General features: G+C 40.5%; 1 protein-coding gene across 34 annotated transcripts in view; it reads left to right on the top strand.

Annotated features, from left to right (window-relative positions):
* Anks1b (ankyrin repeat and sterile alpha motif domain containing 1B) overlaps positions 1-22,500 on the top strand; it is a 1,068,230-nt gene that overhangs the window by 937,968 nt on the left and 107,762 nt on the right. For 2 of the 34 annotated variants that reach the window (XM_063255403.1, XM_063255401.1), the window contains exon 1: positions 617-781. The exons of the other annotated variants lie outside the window; for them this stretch is intronic. The gene's annotated coding sequence lies outside the window, so the exon portion shown is untranslated. Of the gene's footprint in view, positions 1-616; positions 782-22,500 lie in introns of those variants that run through there. 34 annotated transcript variants of the gene reach the window in all.

The raw sequence follows: 22,500 nt of genomic DNA, 5'->3' as shown, positions 1-22,500 counted from the left end.
AGGAGTAGCAGGAATTGCAGCCGCAGAAGGCTTGGTATTGAGTCAGCCTCTCTCTCTCTCTCTCTCTCTCTCTCTCTCTCTCTCTCTCTCTCTCGGCGTATTTTTTAATACATCGATCAATAGGAGAGGGAAGTGAGCATGGGCGCTAGGAAAGCAGCACAGACTGCAGTTGGTTGCTTTCGTGAAGTCGGATCAGCATTTCCACTGGAATCCCAGTTTCTGTGCTGCAACTTGGAATGTGATTTTACACTAGGCTAAAACTTGCCAAAGCCCAACAGGGTCTTCCAAAAATAGAGAGAGAGAGAAAGAGAAAGAGAGAGAGAGAGAAAGAGAGAGAGAGAGAGAGAGAGAGAGAGAGAGAGAGAGAGAGAAAGAGAGAGAGAGACGCTGCTGCCATCCCTGCTTGTTTATTCTTTTTTTTTTTTTCCTCCTCCAAGAAAACCTGCCATCTATAAACATGAGACCCTAAAACAAACTGGCAGCTCGGAAAGGCTTTGCGTTCTCGGCGATGGGCCAGAAAGGCGAGCCCTCGTGCGGTTGGCACTCCTCCTCTCCGAGCCACCGGGGTGTGAGTTTGGGGACTAAACGTCCAGTTCCCGGGCTGCAGGTCTGCGCCGTGCACATCGGGTCGGTAGATTTGAGGCTGTGAACTTCGGAGTCCTCCAGTACTTGCAATGCAAAGTCCTGCGTGGAAACACAGGAGGAATCGGGGCCCAATGCCGGACACGGCGAAGTTGGCTGGAGTTTCGGGGCGTCTGAGGCCCTCTAGCAGGCCTCCCAGGTGGGTGGGTCCCCCAAAGTTCCCGCCGCGAGGGAGAGAGGAGGGTGAGTAGGGACCCCTCGGGCCCCCCACACCTGTGCTCCTGGTGTCCAGCAGAGGAGCTTGCGCGAGGCGGATCTGGTGGTGTCTGGGCTGTCTGAGTCCGTAGTGTTGACAGCTCCGAGACAGAACGGGCTGTGATGACCGGGGCTGGCGTCCTGCCGCGGTTCGGGCTCCTTCACAAGCGCTCGGCTCTGTCGCGTCAGTCGCGGGAGCGCTCAGCGCGGTGGCAGCGGTCCTCGTGGAGGCAGGAGAAAGGAGCGCGGCGTAGAAACTAAAGCCTGGGCTACCTGGGAGGCCTAGTGACCTGTGTCACACGAAAACGGTGTTACAAAGGCTTTTTCCCCCTGGATCTCAGTGCGTAGGGAAATGCAGTGTTGGGAAAAGAAATGAAGGATGAGAGTTCCTGGTTCAGAGAGGAGAACTTTGCCCCGCAATTGCTCTTTGTCCAACTTAATTTTGCTGCATTAGGTGGGATTCCTGTGCTTGATGCATTTCTGGTCTGTTAGTAGAATTAATTGTTTCTCTTCCTCAGTGACTACAGAGTGTATTAGAAAGGAGAGAATCCATATTGTTCATTGTTCATAAGGGGAACCAGACTGAACGGAGTGCTTTGGCTCTTCTTGGGTATCAAATATCCAGTGAGATCATTTCAAAATACCGATACAGCATGGTGCAAGATTAAATGTGAATTTGAGTAGCTGTCATTTAAACTGCGTGAGTACATTCGTTCGTCAGCATATAAAATGCTAACCTCTGAGCAGTTAATAATCTAAAAGTTTGCAGGTTTAACCAAATCTGGGTCCATGAATTGAATTCTGGTAAATTCTCATCTGTATACTGTAAGTGCTACATTTGATCAGAAATGTTAGAAGATTGCTTCCTTTTAGATGATGGTGTTTGTTCAAAGTTATTGTATATAAAAATTAGCAGACAGTGAATTATGTGGGAATAGTGTTCCTAATGACCATTTATGATATTATTGTGCTATTTTAAATATTGGCAGCTGTTTTCCAGTTTATTATCAAGTCAGTCTTTTTAGCACCATTCACTGAATAAGTATTTTTAGCCCTACATGTTTGGAAGCACATTTATTCTTTCTCTAAATGAAAGGCAGACATGTTCTCTAAATATGGTATTGAAATATATGTCAGTGTTTAGAGCATTGGCACAGTCTAGAGGCACCAGGCAGAGGTTATGGATGGCTTTGTTTCTAATCGAATGCCGGTGTCAACGTATGACACGTTACCTGGGAGGGAAATTAAATTAGCAAAATTAATTAGAAGAGCTGCTTCATAAAAGTCATTAATGATCATGACTAAAACATGTGTGTATTCATTGATATGTTTTTACACATTTTGGGCTGTATAGTGGTAATTTAGGCCTGGCCAGCATATACAGTTGTCAGTACCAATAACTGAAGTATAAGGTTTTATGTAGAATTAACAGAAGCATGCACAAAATCCAAATGTATCAGTTGGATACCTGGTTTTTCCCTTTTTCCTTCTGTGGGCAGTAGCCAGTACCAAAGCATAAATGTTAGGCATTGTGTTTTATAACAGCAAACTTTGAAAAACTTGTGTACATATTTCTTTGAGTGGAAGAGTTGAAGCTGTCATGTCTTATTCAGCTATAATGCCTTTACTTTTGGATTAATATTTGGCTTCTTTAAAATGATTGTTTTCAAAATGCAGTATTGTCAATATTTTTAATAAGTTGCTTGAGAAGGAACATTTACAAGAGTGCATTTATCTTCCCACATAACTGTCAATAACACATTGTTTCAGAAATCTATTTTTATATAGCTGTAATTTTCATGTAAAAATTAACCTTTCTTCTAATTCTAGTGTGAGATAAAAACCATTCCTGTTCTCTGAGTTTTGTCTTCTGCTCATAGCCTCATGAGGTGGTTCTTTTAAAAGGAATCAACATATGATTAAACTGAGTTACTTTTCTTTAAAAATTGTGAGTCTGTTGTCTTATGTAGATGAAGATCCATAAGTAATTCCACAAAAATCTTTATGTGTGATGATCTCTCTCTTGATTCTTATATTTGCTGAGCAAAGACTTACTGAAAGTTTTCTTATGTGATAATTGGGGGAAAGTTAGTCCAAAACTTGAACTAGACGAAGCAAAAGAGTATGTTCTGATCTCCTCTGTTCCTGAATACTTTACAGTGTATTATTGTTTTAGGGAAATTTCAGATAGTTGTCCTATAAATGATTCTTACAATGCAGCTCATTGGATTTGGAAATAGTGAAACTTCTAACCTCAGAGGATGAATTACAAGAACGAGATCAGAAGACTCAATGACTGCTTTGAGATTTTCCCAAAATTTCCAAGTTTGCCACCTTCTGACCTCTCTGCTGGGGTCAGGAGCGGGCTGAACCCCTGGGGGCCCACGGGAGTCATTGCCACACCAGCACTGCGTGGCCATGTGCTCCATAGTCCTGCAGTGCCACTGACACAGGTCAGGGCTGGCTTGTAGGACCATTTTAAACCCCAGACATTTTCTTGGCAACAAAAAAGGTTGTATTTCAAGAATATTTTAGCATCCTGGCTTGTTTAAAAGTTCGTTTCAATTATAACCTTTCACGATCATTTTATCATTTTTTATTTTAATTATGACCTGAAAATGATTTGCGTGTTGCTACAACTGCAACAGGTGGTATGCTTGTGTTGTGTAATGTTTGTAAAAGTCTCATTTCCCTAGGTTTAGAAATTAAGATCATGTTGTGGTTATTTTTCTAGGAATATGGAATGTAAGTGTAAAAATCAGTTGCTTTTCTTCACCCTATGATTTATCTCTGCAGAAAAGATCTGTAAGCCATGAAGTATCTCTTTCTTAGTATCTCATTTTTTCAAGTCTTAGCTGTCAATTTATTGTAAAAATAATTTTTTCACATTGTTTTCTTGCACTGCAGCATTCTCTCCAGAATGGGAAGTCTGATGTTGCCTCCTCGGTTTCTCCTTGGGGTTGGTTGGTATTCCTGATATGAATGATGCTATTTATTTCTCCCTACTGGTAGATTAGTCATAAAAACTCATGCCAAGTAAATTTGGGATAAAGCCTCGAATTAGAAGTAGGTAGTCCCTCCCAGGTTGCAACATTATTTACAAACTGACTCTCCTCCGTGTCCCCACTCAGAGCTGCTACAGACCAGAGCAGGCTGTCTTGGAGATGAATTATCCCCCTAGCCAGCGGGAGAAGCTTCTCTTTTGTCCCACACACTGCTCTTAGCTGAGGTACCTTCAAATCAAACACTCGTACACCAACTCCTCTTCTTTACGCTCTTGTGCTGTTGATACCATGACTCAGGGATGACTGATAAACACAGTGATGTGGTGCTAGCAAAGAGCCTGTTATCAAAAAGCCAAAGATATAAATTTCAAAGCGAAATTACACCCAATGTAAAAACCAAGGCCAAAAGCTAGAATTCTATACTCCTTAAAAATGCTCTGATGTTCCCTGCAGAATACCCACAAGAGTCTCCAACAGTTTAAGTGATGAATAATAATTGTAACTTGTTCTTATTCAGATAAATTGATCCACTTTAATTCTTTTATCTCCAGTGATAATTCATGTTGATTTTCTAGCATTTTTGTTTCATATATGCAGGATTTTAGTCCATTATGAATCCAATAGACTTTGTAAGTTAACCTTGATTTTTACTGTTTATACTGTACCTAGTCTGAAAAAACATGTATCCTCAACTATAAACAACTAATTTAGAAAAAAAAATTGGAACTTTGCAACACAGTGTTCCTTTTTTCATAAGGAAAGAATCTCTGTGTGTATGCCTTCACTGGAGAACTTTTTTTTATTGGATGTTTGTATTTATTGGATGTGTGCTATCCTCTAGATATCTTCTTCAAGCAGGAACTACAATGGTGAAAAAACAAGGTTCTTGTTTCTTATGGTGGATCTAAGGCTTGATAACAAAACAAGGAAATAAATGAAGAGGATAATTTCAGACCATGATAAGTTCGTTAAGTGCCAGCGAGCAGGGAGAAGTGCTTGAGGGTGATGTGGAATGGGAGGCTTTCTGCTTTTAGAAGCTGTTCAGAGATCTCCCCAGGAAGCATCCCTTTGACAGAGACTGACGGGGGGGCGGGGGGGGGCACAAATCATGCAGGAGTGCGGGGGGTGGGGGAGCCCTCCAGGCCAAGCAAACAGCACGTGGCTAAGTTCTTGTGGGAGCAGGTATTGTGCACTTGGTGAACAGAACAGTCCAGTGTGGCTGGATCTCCAGTCAGCCTTGTTGGTCACCTCAAAGAGTTTTGGACTTTATTCTAAAAAATGATTTAACACCAGGTGCACTAGTACATGCCTGAAATCTTAGCACCTAGGAAGGCTGAGGTTCAGGTCCCATTCATGCAGTTTAGGGAGAGCTTGAGGGGAGATCTGGCAGTGTAGCTCAGTGTAAAGGGCCCAGGTTCATGCCATAGCACCACAAAGATGGCTGGGTGGATGGTGATAGATAGGTAGATAGACAAATAGATAGATGATTGATAGATAGATAATAGGTAGATGGATGGATAGATAGGCAGATAAGTAGATAGATGATAGATGATTAATGATATAGATAATATATGGATAGATAGGTGATAGATAGATAAATAGACAGATAGATAGATGACAGATGGGTTCCTAGGTAGACAGACATAGATGTTAGATGGATAGATAGGTAAACATGATACATGATGGATAGATACATAGATCAATAGATGGGTAGGTAGAGGATAGAGATGATAGATAAATAGCACATGGATGATTTAAAGCAGAAGTGCGGTAGCCTTAGCTTTGAGAAGAATGCACTGGCTTCTTTGTAAAGACCAAGGCAAGGATGGCAGAGCATCACCGCATGAAGGACTGAAAAAGCAGTCCAGACGAGAAGTGACAGTGAGTCAGTGAGGGTAGCGGCTGCACCAGAGAGAAAAGATGTGGACAGATGCAAAGTGTCAAGGTTTGAAGGACTTTTTGAAATCCTAGAAACACAAAAAACAATAAGTTGTTAGTATTATCTGTTAATTACTAGCATTTTAAAGGGAAAATGGTATTATTTTTAAAATATTTGATATATGACTCAGTAAGTAATTCAGGAAATGCACATAATAAAACATTAAAATATTTTAATTACCTCAAATTTCACCACCTACAAACAACCATTTTTAGTGTAACATCACTTCAAGCATTTTTTATGTGTATAAAGAGATCAATAAATGGATGCACAGATAGAAAGATACGATCTATAACAGGAGAGCCACACCACAGATACTGTTTTAAAATAAAAAGCATTAAAATTTGTTTTTGCATTTAACAACGGAAAAAGTGGGGGTAAGAAAAACTAAGTAATGGTTGGTTGTCAAACGAATGTCTCCTTACCGCAAGAATTATTTCCTAAAATATTTCCCTCTGTGGTTAGAAAATGGTGATTTTTAAAAAATGGTTTAGAGCAGGACTGGGATTTTGTGGGAAGTTTATGCAATTTAGGAACCCTCTTTAGGAATATGGGGTGTATTTTACAAACTTTATGAAAACACAGCAGAGTGAGAGCATTGTGTGACCGCCCCCCCCCCCCCCCGCGCCCTGCCCCACCCAGGCAGAGGAAAGACAATCACGCATTAGGTAAAGGGCCTTGGAATTAAGCTTGGTTAGCTGCACAGTGAAATGACTTCAAGCTGGAATTACTGTATTTTTAAACTGCAAATTCCAATGTTAATGAGACTGATTCTTACTCTAAAAGATTTGCCGTTTCCCATCTTTCTCAGCTAGCAATGATTTCTTAAGTAATTTGTACTGACCATACTTAGGTCATTTACTTTCTTGTCTGTAACCCTAATTGCTAGGGTTATTTATGAATTCTTAAAGTACATCCGGTGTTCTCCAGGCCTTCCCGAAGCCTTCCCTGCTTCTGACTGACCACTTTGATTCGTCCCTTAATTGCCTAGGTTGTTTCATTTTTTAATATCTGTAGACATCTTCCTGTAGCTTTTATAACTGAACAACATCATGGCTGAGTATAATATTCTTATGCCATGTTTTCTTTCTCCTACAATTTTGCACCCACCACATCATTGTTTAATAGCGTTTAGTATTGCTTCACAGAGCAAGGCCCCTTTGTATGTGGTTTTTTCTGCCTGGATCCCAAAGAATCTTTCTCCACATAGCTAAGATATATCTATGTATTGAATATTCTGTATCAAAATTTACACTAAGATGTGCTTTTTAAATCTGATATTATAATCATGTCTTGATTATAATCTTTTGTTTCATTGATATTGTCACCCCTGCAGGGAAAACAGAGACCTTTTGGGATTGTCTTTGTGTCTCTTTCCTGTCTATTACTTTACCTTTTAATAGTTTCACGTCCCCTCTGTGAATACCTTCTTCTGTAACAGTAATTCACTTTTTAGCAATGTCTACTGTGTTTTCTAATGTTCCTAACTGGTTTCTTGATTCTAAAATCATGTTTTTTGATCTTCAGTGTTTGTGCTTATATCTATAATACCTCTTTCATCTCAAATTTCATTATTCTGTCCTGAAACTGCAAGCTTTATTGAAGCCATTCTTCCATAGTAGGAAGTTTATGTAAGAATTCCCCCTCCTCTTTCCTTCTACCTTTAAATGTTTGCCTCTCCACTCCCTGTGCCTTGTCATCTTGGTTGGGCAGCTTTGCCAAAGCCTAGTGGGAACAACTTCTTAAATCTCTTCTATCCTTTTGGAGACCAGTGTGCTTCTTTAGTTCTGATTTATTTCCTAGATCTGTCAACTTTTCTTTGGTCTGAAGAGATTGCAGAGGGAGCTCAGCCTAAGCTATATGGAGTCCTGAGTAGATTTCCTGGGCTGTACTTCTTAGATATGAGTGAATGCCTCTCAGCATTCATTCACAAAATTGGGAGGGAGAGAAGGAATTAACGAGACTAACCTTTTATACTTAAGCTTCCATTTGAACCAGCAAATACCCTCAAGATAGCTTGAGACTTCATGGTTCTCCCAATACCTTGGGCAGCCCTGGAGACTTTGGTTGCACTGAATAAGCCCTTTACCTTTGTACGTTTCCTTTGCTCATTGGTGGAGAGAAGCAACAGATAAAGATACTCACTGAGGTGTTTTTCTCCAAATTTAGGTTTATTGGTGAAAACTCTCAGGGTTTGTTGACTCACCTCTCTCGGGAGTAGGAACAGGTTAAGAATAAAACAGCTTGCCTCCTTAACCTTTTCCAGGATCTTCTGTTCCTTTCGCCTTGGCTGCCAGTTTTGAAGTTTATTGTTTTGTTCCTTCCTTTGAGTAGTTACTGTTGTTTCTCTTTCCCTCCACATTCCCCTCCCTCTGCTTTCTCTAATTGTTTGCTTCTTTTTTTCTCATTTTGTTAAGCATTGAAGAAGAAAAGTTTTGTGGAACAGTTTAAATTTGCCATCTGAAATCAGACTCTGGGGAATATTTTGGAGATCGAATGTAGAGATCTTGCTAATAAATTAATTTTTAAAAAAAGAAGGAGAAAGACAGAATTATGGATGATCGGGGAATTTTTTGGCCTCAGTAAGGAAGTCAATGATAGACGAGATTGAGATCCCTGTGAAAAAAAGGAATCAAAGGTTCTGTGTTAAGCATTTTAGGTCTGAGAATCTTGGCATCACTGTGGAAATGTCAAGCAGATGATTGGGTTTACCAGGCCGGACCTCCAGGTTCTTTTCGGGCTGCTGGACACACATCCAGGCGGCTCCCTCTGTAGATGGTACCTGGGGAGAGAGACTCTAAATACCATAGCGGTAAGTGTGTAATGAGCACACTAAAATCAAGATGCCAATATTTAGAAGTTCTTTAGACTCAGTCCAAACGATCCTTAATCTAACAAATGTCTGAAATCTTTTACTATTACAGAATCAAGTTAATGAGTGGTATAAATTAGGCAATCTTCCTTCTGATTTTAAAATTCAGGGTAGTTTATTTTAAATGGTACAATTTATCAAAGAGCTGTAAAATGTCTTAATGATCTCACTAAAGTAAATGAAAGTAAACTCTTTATAGTTGGACAAAATGAAGCATTCTATAGCGAAGGCAACTCAACGTGCGTGCAAACTGTGGAGACTATGGTCGATAAGTACTGTGTCACACACTCGCTTCCCTCCAGCTTTTTGGCTTCTGCTGTTTAAATCCTATCCTTTTTTTCCAGAGCTTTCCATAACTATGGATGTAGAGTATTCCAGTCTTTCCCTGAATGACTTTCTGCATCTGAGTGTTGGTCCCTTTGCACGCCCACATTATATTCTCTGAGGCTCAGCTATGTGAGGGCAGGGACCATGACATTGCCTCACTCTGAGAATGCCTGGCACATACAAGGGCACGGTCGCCAGTTCTTCAGGCCAGTATGTTTATGTGTACAGGACACATTACAGCAAATCAAATTCATTTTCTATGTTAAGTGAAATGATTTTACTCAGACTTAAAATCATAGTGTTTTATAAATGGAACAGAGGATCAAGACTTGAGTCCTGGCTCTGCGCGTAGCTTACCAACTGGTGCGCCCCTCAGCGGGGCCACCCTGGCTGAAGTTTCTGTCACTCAGATGCCCGTATCTGGATATGCTTACCATGGGAGACAGAGCCAGGAAGCTGAATGAGATCATGTACGTGGAGTCCTTGCTTAAAAAGAAAACACTACAACCACGGAAAACATTTCCATTCCTCTCAAGCAAGAAGTGAGCACACAAGCAATTATTTTCAACTTATTGTTAGAAAAACTGCAGTTTGTGAACTGCTGCCCTCGCCTAAACCCACACCCGACTCAAATGGGTTGTTTTCTATCCTCACATAGATTTAGAATAAATATGATTTATTTAGCACATTGAATACCGATGATTCTCTCAAATCAGAGTATGGGCCTGAGTATTGTGAGAATGAGCACAAGCCAACGAAAACAATGTGGTAGACTGAAGCACTTTATTCCCAGCTCACTTCTGCTTAAATCAGAATTCTTTAGATTAATTCCATGCAATAATTTAGAGTTTTTTTTTAATTGTGTCTCTGCATTGTAAATGAATGTAAGTGAAAGTATCATACTGTCCACACAGGAGCACTATGTAAGCACTGGGGTTAGGTTCCTGGATGACCTTGTCAAGCACAGCTGTCTCTGCCCCTGAACAAGCTCTGCTTGTTGTACAACAGGGAATGGTTTTCCCAGCTCTTGTGAGCATCACGTGGGCCTTGGCCGGTCAGCCTGTATCATGCACCAGGAGAAACCGCATTCAGATTGGGATTTCAGGACTGGCCCTGTGCCGAGACCTCAGAAGTCAAATCATATAATTGCCCCAATCATCTGTTGCTCTTTTAGAGAGACTTTATGCATAGTCTTGGAATCCAGAGTTTTAGCGAAATTCGAACAAAACTTAGATTATCTAGCAAGCCAAATTTCCCTAGATGTTACAGATTTAATCCGCTAAGCTGTTGCATGAAATGTAATTTGAGGTCCCTTGCAGTAAACTAATTAATCAGAACATTCATACTGTATTTAAACAAACAAGCATTGCCTTTTCAATAAACAGAAGTCAGTGTGTAAGATCTTGTTGGAATTCCTTTGTCTATGAAACACTGCAAATAAAAAAATTAATAATGATGGTGATTCCTTTAAAAATGTTTAGAATGTTATTTGTGATCAATATAAACAGCAGTTCTAAATATTGAGAGTTTTCATAACTGCCTGGCACTTCAAAACATACTGCAAATCCATATGCATCTGAAATTGCTGGTGATTGTACTTTAATAAATACTTGGGCTTAATTAACATCTTAATATGCAATTTTATGAACATTCTTTCCACCTTAAAAAAATAAGGATTTTTTTCAGAATGGCAGTTACTTGCCCAGTTGCTAGGTAACAAGGCAGAGCTCTATAGCCTTATCCTAGCGTGCAGCAGATGATTTTTTCAGTGAAATTATTTATATCAATCTATTAAACTATGCCATATTGATAATGATTAGACAAACTGTGGTGTACTTACTGTGCATTCAAGAGAAAATGTGCTAGCTTTGTTCTAATTTTTTTAAAGCAATGATTAATCTTTGCTACTAGGAAAGATCAGCTTTCTTGCAAAACAGCCAGAGCTAGATTATTTATTTGATAATTTTTCCAACTGGCCGATCATAGTCAAAGCATTATAAAAACTTTTTAACTAATTGTACAGCACGTTTTCTGTAAGGAATGTTTTATTGAACATGGTATCAATTCAAATGTCTCAAAGTTTGAATTTTTCAAAAACTGGCATAATTCTTTGTACCATTTGTCATTTCTAATGCTACCATCATTCAGGAACTGCAGTCCAACACTTGGAAGTAGCAGCTGACTTAGAAGATGTTTTTGTTTAAAAACATAGCCAGATTTTTATTGTTTTATTTATTGTCTTGTGATAGAAAGCTGACGTTGCAGCATAGCAACACTGTTACATAATCAGTAGTGCTGTCTTCTTAGAGGTCATTTCACAAAAGTTACCACTGAAAAGTGATTTGTGACTTAAGCATTACACCCAGTGAATTTCTGTAAAAAAGAGAGAAAACTCCACTGATTCCGAATTTTCTCTAAAATAAATGCCTTTGATCAGATGGGCTAATTTGCGTCAATATTTCTTCATACATTACAGGAACCATATGAAATGTATACTTACCTCTCAAATTTTCATCCTATCATTTATAGTAAATCTAGATCATTATTGGATAGAATTTCTGCACTGGATTCATAGTCATTTGTCATGTCTTTTTTGCTTAAAAGGTCAAAACAGTGTTTGACAGCAGAAATAATGCACCCTGTAGAATCAGAAAACAGACAAAGATGAGTTATTAGCTGTCTGTTGAGTGAACTGAAGAACCCTGGCACTAGACAAGTCTGTATACCAGGAAGCTAGTTACGTAGAAAAGAGTTTAATGTGGAAAATTGCACTTTAATAATACCTGCTAATTAAATGCCTAGAGTCAATAAAATACAGCTCTCACTGCCTGGAAAGCAATAAAAGCTACCAGGGGTGATTGATACTCTGAATTTCTGTAGTGAGTAAACCACAGCAAGGCATATATATTTTTTCTATTTTCTTTTTCAAGTCATATATTTTAATGAGTATAGACCGAAGGACACAGCAGTTTAAAAGACAACAATAATTTATTTGATTATTTTGCCACAGCATTTGGGTATCGATGTGGCATTTAAATACCAAACATGAATTGGAAATCAGCCTTCTGATTTTTTTTCCACTTGCCATATAATTTGCAGTGGCATAATTTGTCTCATATCTAGAAAATCTACCATTCAAATCATTTATGATAAAATTTTCAAAAATCTTTTGAGACAAGGAGTCAAAGCAACATGTTTGCTATTTAAAATTTTTTTCTCTCTTTATAATTTAGAATTTACTTCAAAATTTTCTTAGTTTTTCCCCTCTGTCCCTTAGTAATTCTGGAAGAAAAACTACATACAGAACATTTTAGGGCCCTGTTCACCTTTCAAAGCTGAATAGACTTCAGATTGATATATATGTTTATTTCCAGTTGGTGTATTGTCATCTATCTTTCTTTATGTAAGCATTCTGACTTTTTTATTTGAATGGACTTTTATCATTGTGTGTGTCTGACCGATAACTGAGTTTGCTAAATTATTTTAATGGAGTTTCTCTTTCTCTATTGATGCCTGTGCCTGTCTCCTTTAGAAAAACTGGATAATCTTGTATATTGTCTCACATTGTGGGTTTGCTTACTTAAAAAAATGATTCTGTGGCCATAGGAAATGAAACTCGTTGGTTTGATTTTATAGCTGTCAGAAGGTCAGCTTCCCAGGGATGGGAAGGCCACATCCTACAAAGCATTAGAGATGGTTCTGTTTTCTCTATTAAAATACATTTTATAGTCATTATTTTTCACACTATGAAAAGAGAAACTCAGTGAATCTCAGTGTTCCACTCATATTTATTCAGGCATTATGGAAATCTTGGCTAGGTGTGGAGCAACACTGAATAATTATTTCAAAAGCAAATACGGTTTCTGATGGAAAAATGTCTCTAATCATGTGTATGCATGTGTGCGTATTTATCTGTGTGTAGCAATACGGAAGCTCAAAGAGAATTTACTTGTCTCATATCCAGGATGCCTAAAAACCTAAATATAATTTCCATATTATGTGGTATTTTGTTTAAATATTATTTTTATGGCACTTTTTCTTAGAAGATCTGCAGACACCACTAAAGAAATTTTCAAGGAAGGTGTCTCAAATGCCACAAAAGTTTAATAGGAAGAGGATTCAAAACTGGTGTCAGAAGGAGGGCAAGGGCGACCAAGAGAAAGAGGGCGTACAGTAACCATGAAGCACTAACCCAGAGGTTAAAGCTTGCTAACCCATGAACAGGGTGTCTGGCTGCTGCTGCTGTCTTTAAAAGAAGGGCAAGGAGGAGGTTAGGATTCCTCATCGGGCCAGAAGTTGCATCTCAGCTGCAATCCTGAGTAGTTGTGTATGCTTTGGGCAAAATTATGAAATTGGACCTTTTCAGATTTATTTTGTTTATCTGTAAAATAGTGGCGATAATTACCCTGCATGGTTATTCTGAGGACTTAAAAATAGATAGATAGATGACTCAACACTTAACAAACACTACTATTTTATGAAGGTTTCTGTCTTTATCATAGACATCATTTTGTCCTTGGACCCCAAAGCTCAATACATCCCCAAAGGTAGGACAGTGCGCAGTACTTCCAAACCAACGGATCTGAAAATCTGTAGCCAGCACAAGGGCTTGATGCCGGACACCACCTCACAGAGCATCCTGGCGAAAGGCTGAGGGCCGCTATTTTGCTAGATCTGCTTTGTTACAGTCTCTGCATTTAAAGAAGCTTACAAACCAAGGCATTAAAATTTTTGCTCTAAGACTACTTAGGTTTTTGAAAGTTCCTCTTGTCTACAAGGCCTGGGAGGAGGAACAGAGGGGAGCAAACTGCTCTGGGATTTATGCGTTCAGCCACTCTTCCATGAACCATGGTCTCTGACTCTTTGGTCACTATAGAGCTGGTTGGGGAATAAGATTACTGGTCACTGTATCACCTTTCATCTCTGCGCCTCCAACCTATTTAGTAAATTTTGTTTCACCAAACTGATTGCATTAACTCCTTGTTTTGAATGAAGCCTCAGAAGTACATGTGCCTCTAGCTTCTTTTTCCTCCCTTCCTGCTTCCTGTCCTCCCGTCTTCTCCAAATGCAAATTACCATCTGTAAGGTGGGCCGATCCATAGTAGGCACTGAGTGGTAACAACTCAGATGCTCCCTCTGAGGGTCCCCTCACCGGGGGAGAAGCACCAAAGCATGCCAGCGTTATCAAACACGGCTTCCTTAAAGTTTAGGCCATCAAATGAGGTAGACAGCTACCTAGAACAAGATTTTCTTCTATCTTCTATAAAACAATTTTTTTCTTTCCATTTTCACACAAGTAGTATATCACCATTATAGAGAGATAGTAAGCAGGAAGCAAAAAGAATAATTCGCCATTCCTCTACCAGATAACATCTTAATAGGTCTCCTTTTAGATTTTCATATATTCAAATTGAATTAAGCCATCAGGATATATTGTATATACTCAAGCCTCTTTGAAAAGAAAAATACAAGATTTGATTCCTTTGACAGACAATAAGCTTTTTTAAGGCAGATGCCGTAAGCATAAATGGGATAAATGGTGTTAGGGACTGCAGAACACATAACTAAATGGCTTTTTTTCTCACTTAAAATTTTAAGATAAAAAAATTGGTAGCATCTAGCAAGTAAGGCATTTGCTAGACTTCTCTTGATAAGGAGAAGGGTAATTTGGCCAATTCTTGAAGGATGCTTTCTCATCTATATTTTGAACCCTTTGAAGACTGCAGTGCTTCCACGTGTTAAAGAAGCAAGCAAAAATCAAAGATCCTCCCTCAAAACAAGACACAAAACATGATGACTAAAATCCTTTCTTTGAAAAAGGCATCATGTCTCTTGAGCATGACTTTATTAATTCGTTTATGCTTGCCATATATAAAGCACTAAAGGAAAAGGGGAAAGGTGCATTTGGACAGCTCCCGCCCTGGTTTTTATGTACTGACTGGTCAGCCTGAGTACTCACCTTCTTTGACTTAAAGTGAGCGTTAACTAGTGTTGTTTCCCCGTGGCTCTGGTATTGGGAGGGTCAGTGTGATAATGACAGCAGCAGTATGGTTACAGATTTCCAGTCTCGTTAGAAGTTTGGATGAGAATCACGATGACACCTCAGCTCCTCTTGGGCAGAACTTCCATTGACACCGCCCCATCCTTGAGCTGTCTTTCCATTATCTCCAGAGTCACAGCAGGGACTCGTTATTCAGAGGTCAACTGCAATTCACTGTGCTCACAGGTGCCTATCACTTAACTGCAGAATGCTTTTATGAGTCACTCAGACCCACACTGGCCCCCTTAGATTGGCTGTGTTACTATTCTGGTTAATTACATGTCATCTAATTGCATAATTTAGCTATGTGTGCATAGTGACCCGAAGCCAAGTGCTTTTCTTTATTGTACAATTACTCTGAATAAACTCACAGTGAAAACATAATTTAAATACCTGGTGTAAAATGTCACTTTCAAAAAGTTGTTTTGGGCTTTTCACAATGCTTTTTTGACGTATTTTTAAAGAAAATAGTCTAAAAGTACCACATGACTCCTACTTATACCCTAAGAAATTAAATATTTTCTGTAATTGCTGTTATCTTCCATTTATTTAACTAAAATGTCTGGTGTCCCTGTAGTTACCAGTGCTGAAAGTCTTTCTGCACATTCGTGATCATTGCAGTTCATTCCAGTGTGCTCCCTTTTATCAAACAAAACAACCGTGCTAGCCCTTCAGCCTAGTGTCTCTTTCATGTGAATTCAGCAAATTCATTTCATCACATAGTTTGAATTGCTAGCCTGGACCACGGATGATGTTAGAATCGCAGGATGCTGGTATGTGGGAGAGGAACAAGAGTGGAATAGTCCCCGGTGCACCTTGGGGTCCATCGTGTGACCAAACAGATCAGAGAGCTTTGGTGGCGCCAAAGAGGTATGAGCTCTACAGGAAGCTCTTGGGAAACTTCTCAAAGAAGGTGACAGCAGGGACAAGTGTTCAAGGGTGATCACAGTTTCGCCAGGAAAATCCGAGAAAAAGATAAAAGAACTTGCAACAAGTGGAGGTAGCAGCTCATGTGAAGACAGGAGGCCTGTGCTGTGCAGTGTCCGTGGGAACCGCTGGAAAGGCAGCACGGAACAGGGAGAGGAAGGGCAGGAGAGAGAGGCTGTTAGCTACCACCCCTGTGGCACAGAAAGCCAGTTGAGGAACTCAAAACACAGGTGTGGTGTGATTCAATCTCGTTTCTCATTATCTGCTAATTTGCAACTAAGTATTGGCAGCTTCTTCAGTTGTCTCATAGTTTCTACAGGGCTTGACCCCACCTTTAATATTTTCTAGTACTCACGAAGTTCCTTTACCCAGAAATAGTTGGGGGCGCAGCTGAGAGAGGCAGATAGAAAGCAAACCCGCACCTCAGAGGGACTGCGGGTGACCCGCCCTTGCAACGGAATGTTCATTTCAACTGTCTGAGTAGTCTTAGAGCTGAATTTAAAGGGGAAATTTTGTATGATACAATCCAAAGATGAGTAAAACTCAGCCCTTTTGAACCTAAAAAATTTACTTTGGGGCAAGGCATATAATGTGTCTTTGAAGCCTGTATTTTATTCCTATATTACTGTTCATATTTATAGCAAACCAGAGGATTCTCAGTGTTATTAATTCCTAGTTTCTTTTTCTTTCTCCCAAGGGATTCTCTGTATTATTAATTTCCAGTTTCTTTTCTTTCCGCAGTTTTGCAACTATTCCCCAAATATATTTACTTTCCTAAGTGTCTTCATATATCTGTTCGCTTTCACTTTGTCCAAATTCACATTTCTAACCAAGTTTCTAATCCTCCATCCAATAAATCTTCACTTTCCCACCTGCCACTCTTACTCTTTTTTACAGAGCAAACAGCAGGCGCCTTGTGTCACCTCTTAAACACCTTCCCCCAGCGAGATTCATCGTAAGATATTGTTTCCCTTCATTTGTTGTCACCTCAGTCCATGTTCAAGCCAAAGTCACTTAGTTTTATGAAGGAAATTGTGTGAAGCATTCCTCCAAATGCTCTAATAAAATTCAAATGTATCACATCTGGTCCACTTCCTTAAACTAGCAATCTTCTAATTCCATCAGAAAAGCAATCAAATTTGGTGTGCCTTTTTTTTCCCTCATAAAGTTTAGCTGCTTATTACTTTTGGGTTTATTCTCTCTAGATGTTAACAGATTTTTATTACTCACAATATTGCAAACTTGCTACATTACGATTTCCACGGTCACTTTCATTGTTTGAGCACTGAGGCCTTTCCTTCTGCCTCATTTGTTATGCCTACGCTGTCAGGCTCCTGCTCTTTCTGTATCTGATTCTAGGCAGATGCATTATTTACGGTGGACAATAGTATCAGTGAGGAGGGGCAGAGACAGCAGTGTAACTGCTTGCCTGGTTTCTGAGGCTGTTCCGCGTCGGCCAGACTCCATCTTCAGCTCTACAGTAAACAGCAAACCACTGCTTATTTCTGGGGTTTTGTGATTTACCCACCTTTCCCCACAGCACTCATAAACCATTAACATTAGCTCATCTGTTTTGGGGTTCTTTGGGGTCCTCCAGAAGAGCGCACACACATAATTCATTTCCGTTTGTTCATTCTCTGTTCTCTCATGTTTCTGTTTGGTGGTGAGTAGTTTTTACCTACAGGGCTCTGCCTATATTTTTTCAGCTGCACACAGAGTACTCTTGGAGTGTTTGGTTGTTGAACTTTATGGTGGGGGCATTGCTTTTAATTTGGATGCTGTAGGGGCTGAGTTGTAGCAATTGCTCTGTGATTCCTTCCCTTACATGAGCATTTGTCTAGCCAAGTCTGCACCAAAATACAGCCCTTTCAGATTGTAAAGGTCTCGGCTCCTACTTTTTCTATTTTCTCATTCTCAGTTCACTTTCTTCCCTGTTAAAAAATAACTCAGCAGTAAGCACTTTCTTTCCACAGATTTTACTGCCTTTTAGCTCTGTCTCACTTAATGCATTTTGACTGTACTTAGAGCTGTGTGGGGACTTAGTTATTTACAGGCTTGTTTCAGGGGAAGCAGAGATCTTTTTCTGCATTCATTCATTCATTCACTCAACAACTTTTAATGAGTAGCTCCTAGATGAAGAGTCCTGGGCCATAGAATGAGCCTCTCCTTTGAATGTATGCGCAAGATCAGGAATAGATGGGCAGCGGAAACAAGGCCAGCGTGGTATGGTGTGTGCAGAGGCACAAGTGGTTTGTGAGGTGTAGCATGGCTGCCACTGAAAGCCGTGAAGAAGAACCCTGCCTTCAGTCTGGAGGAAATCAGGATGGGTTTTTCAGACCAGGGAGAAGTGCTGTTTCATGGGAAGATGTAGCCTTAGGAAACAGATACTCTCAACTTACCGCGAGTCTCCCTCTGGTCTGCTCATCTTTGTGTTATTGGGTATATCAACGGGTAACTGAGTCTGTGGAAACAGGCCCAGAAGCTAGAGGAAAAAGTAAGTGTTGGATTTAGTAAGTGCATTGGTTTGCTACAGCCACATAACAAAGAACCGCAGACTAGAGGCTTACACTACAGAAATGTAGTGTTCTGTTGTGGAAGCCAGAAGTCCGAGATCAAGGTGTCAGCAAAGTTGTCTGTTCGGAGGTCTCTTGCCTTATAGTTGGCCATCTCCTTGCTATGTCCTCTCAAGGTCAGTCAGCCCTCCTTCTGTGATCTCTGTTGTCCTGCTCTCTTTTTATGAGGACCTGCTCATACTAGATGAAGGCCCACCCAAATGACCTCACTGTAACTTAATTATCTCTTTTAAGGGCTTATTCCCAAATACAGTCCCCTTTAGAGCTACTGATTGAGCCTCAACATATACGTGGGGAGGTGGGGGGTGGGTACCTGTACATCCCATAATAGTTTGTATTCTGTCTTGGGTTGTGGCTGAACTAATGGCATAACTGGGTTGTAATATCACTAGATTTAACTAAAAGGGTATAAGATTAGCTTTTAGGTGCTCAGCAGAGCTGTTTCACTGTTTTACATTTATATTCACCCTAGATTTCCTAGTTCTATTTAGAATTAAAATATTACAGGACTCATTATGCATTAAATGCTAAACTTCACTCCTAAAGACCCAAGACATGTGACAATATATAAATTTGGGGAGACTGCAGTGCAAACTGTACTGTATTCAATATCATTGGTGAAATGATTAGGCTTTAAATTGCTTAAATTGCAGTAATTTGTTCCCACTATTGAGATAAATTCATTTATCTTAATTTAGATAGAAACATGGTATGGAATTTAAATGTGGATAAAGAATGTAGTTTCAAATAAACTCCTTAAAATGTGCTTATTTGATATCCTTTATGGAAAAAATTTATTGGTCAAATATAAGCATTTTAAATGTCTTTGCATTCTCAGATGCTCATAATTTTTCTAGTGTGGCCTTTGGTGGGTCTGACTGGAAAACGTGTAATGATCAGAAGATGTCGCTTCTAATTTTAGGTAGGCCGCTCATTTCTTTGAGATTTGTGCATGGCTCTTAATCTTCTTGGTTGTTCCTCTGTTGGTTCAATGCAGAAGATTAGATCTACCAGGCTTATTTTCCATTTATTACCCATACATTTTTTTCTACTATAGGAATTATGTTATTGAATTAATATGCAATACAATACCTAGATTTTAAGTATCAGAATTATTTTTCAATAAATGCTTTATGATGGAAGAGAGGAAATTGTGGATGATAACATTTGTGTGGGCAGAAGGTAATAATGTCTTGCTGAGATGGAATTGATTTATTTTAAAAAAGCAATTTGAAATACAAACAATATAAGATATCAGAAGCCTTGCAGGCCACTTACATGAGGATGGGCTTAAAATGTAGACCATTAAAGTTATTCTTAAGGTAAAATGAAAAAAAGTATCTTTCAGGCAATTTTTTAAAAGAGAAAAAGACCTAGATTTAGTTCATAGAAGTGGGAGGAAATTTCAATTAGATGAAAAAGGACAAAATGAAATAGTGACACCTTCCCTGTCCTTCTTTAAGTCTGAATAATCAAAAAAGTGACACAGGCCAGCCCAGAATATGTCTTCTCTAGCAAAATCACCCATAAGGGACTTTTCTTGTTATGGTCACACAAAAGCAATTTGTAGGCACCACCAGATCTGGTACAGCATTGAGTGTCACACAAAGGAGGCTTGTTGCTGTAGGCTGCTTCCTGGATGGACACACTCAGAAGGATGAGGTGGGTATCCAGGCGAAGGGCCTGGTTGCATTGGCTGCACATGTTTCAGTGGCAGGAAGTCAAAGTGGTTCAGGAGTTGCCACTCACTGGCAGCTAATTGGGGACGATGGAGTGGAGGGGCTGGGACAGCAGGGGCTTAGCCTCATTGCTCATCAGCTCCCAGCTGGATCCCAGCTCCCCTCCCATCATCTTGATTGGGTGGTTTATTTTAATAGGAAAGAGAGCAAGAAAAAGGAAGGAAACAGGAATAAAGCTCTTTTAAATACTCCCCAAAGCTCTTCTCTTCTATTTGATTCCTCTCCATCTGACAAAACCTCAAGGTCCACCACCTTCATTGGCCCCTATCTGCTGACCTCACACCACCGGCGCATTACTGAGGACAGATGCTAACAAATCTTCCCCTGCTGTGGGAACCTGCAGCTCAGAATCAACCTTGTTCGCTGATCCAAAGCTGCTATCATGGCCGGCATTCGTATTTAGCCTTGTTCCTGTGCTGGGCCTCTTCTGAGTGCTTTTGATGGGTTAAGGTACCGAATTTCCGTTGGCTTCCTATGAATTAAGCACCCTACGTGTATTACTGTCCTCCTGTTACAGATAAAGAAACCAAAGCACAAGATCCTTTAGAGACCCTGGTGACCAAATCGGGCTTGAGGTCTGGAGCATCCTTCCCAGCTACTGTGCCCAAAATGAAAAGGGCAGGCAAGCCCCTGCCACAGACAAGAAGACACTCTGTCTTCAGGACACTTTAACATATTTTATCATGTGCTCTTCCCGTGAAGTGGAAGGTTTTATTGAGCAGGAGGTTTTAGAGCAGGAGGCCCAAAGGACATAAATACAGTGAGTGGTACAATGACCAAATTATTGGGAAAGCATGAGCTTTTTTTTTCTGTTGTAAAGCTCAAATCCCTCTGCAAGACAAGAGTCGGCAAAATGATATCCATGCTTATGTGGATTTAGTAGTCACCTGAACTGGGAGATAACAAGACAGGTCCCAGCCAGACCCATCACAGCTTCACCCACAGCCTGACAGTTCTGCTGTCACCTGAGTTGGCATAGGTGTCATCCTGACTCAGGAGTCCGGAAACTCCCAGCAAAACCCCTTCCTGCTTCCCAGGAGTGTCTGGCTGGTACCCGGTCCTCCTGAGGGAAGAACTCGCCATTGCCTAAACAGAAGGCAGTGCTGAACTCCAACTCCTCCCCAGACCCTTGGTCCTCGGTAGATAGAACATCCTCGGCACATAATGACCAAGAAAAACGTCAAGGTTCCTGTCCTCCTGGAGCTTGCAGTCTGAATGTCTTGGGGCACACTGCAGGGGAGGGGACAGTTCCAAAGGCTGCTTTGCCAGAGAACCAGCTGTGGTGGCTCCTGTTAAGCCCAGGAGACGGGCTTTGTGCTGAGACACCTGTATTCGTGTCCCTCTCCACCACTCATCAATGTGCCTGATTAATATCATTAGAATGTTTGTTTTCTCCTACAAAACAGAAGACAATGAGAATGGTGTCTTAAACAGCCACAGAGTGACAGAAACATACAAGGATGGAGTACAGGGTGGTGCTCCACCCTACCCTTTAGTTCAGGCGTGGTCTTTCCCATGCCACAGCTTAGCTGGTAGGAGAGTGAATAAATAGTAACATCATAAGAATGTGCACATAGGCACACACACACACACACACACACACACACACACACACACACACCCCTGCGGTGAACACATATCCTGCAGATCTCAGAAGATGTGTGTTAGCCAGGCCATCCCACTTTGCAGATTTCCTGTTGGTGATTTCAGCTCTGCCCAGATTCCTCTGCTTTGCCCATTGGGGCAATTTGTTGTAGTTGGTATTGTTTAAAAGGGTAGTTAGTCCTGTCATCAGTAGTTAAGATAAGGGAGAAAACCCCTTGTCTACACAGCTACAGACTGAACCCCCAAAGCTTCCATGCCCCTGTGCTTGGTGCTCAGCAGGTTTTTTTGTTTTGATGTTTCTTTCCTAATATGTGCATCTTGTAAAAGATTTTGAAACTGTGTCTCTGCAATGTGCACCAGCCATAGATTCTTCCACCTCCAGACAGCTGGATTCCTCGTCTGTAACATGAGGCAAGCCGCTCTTGGGACGTTCCCAGCAGCCCACACCTAACACCAGTGTTCCCGTTCTGTGCGCGGCCCACACTTGGCGACACGCCTGCAGCCTCCTCGGGCCGGGTGTGCTCTGCCTTCAATTGCAGGGTTGGGGATCTGAGCTCAGCCCTTCCCTGCTAGACCCTGAGTACCAGAGCTGCTGAAACATGTTTATTAATCAATCAAAGCGCAATGCATTTTAAT

Source organism: Cavia porcellus, unplaced genomic scaffold, assembly GCF_034190915.1.
Source record: "Cavia porcellus strain 051 isolate PalLab524CR breed Dunkin Hartley unplaced genomic scaffold, mCavPor4.1 scaffold_8, whole genome shotgun sequence".
NCBI classification, from domain to species: Eukaryota; Metazoa; Chordata; class Mammalia; order Rodentia; family Caviidae; genus Cavia; species Cavia porcellus.
The sequence above is the reverse complement of the archived record's forward strand: the minus strand, read 5'-3'. Positions and strand labels throughout refer to the sequence as shown.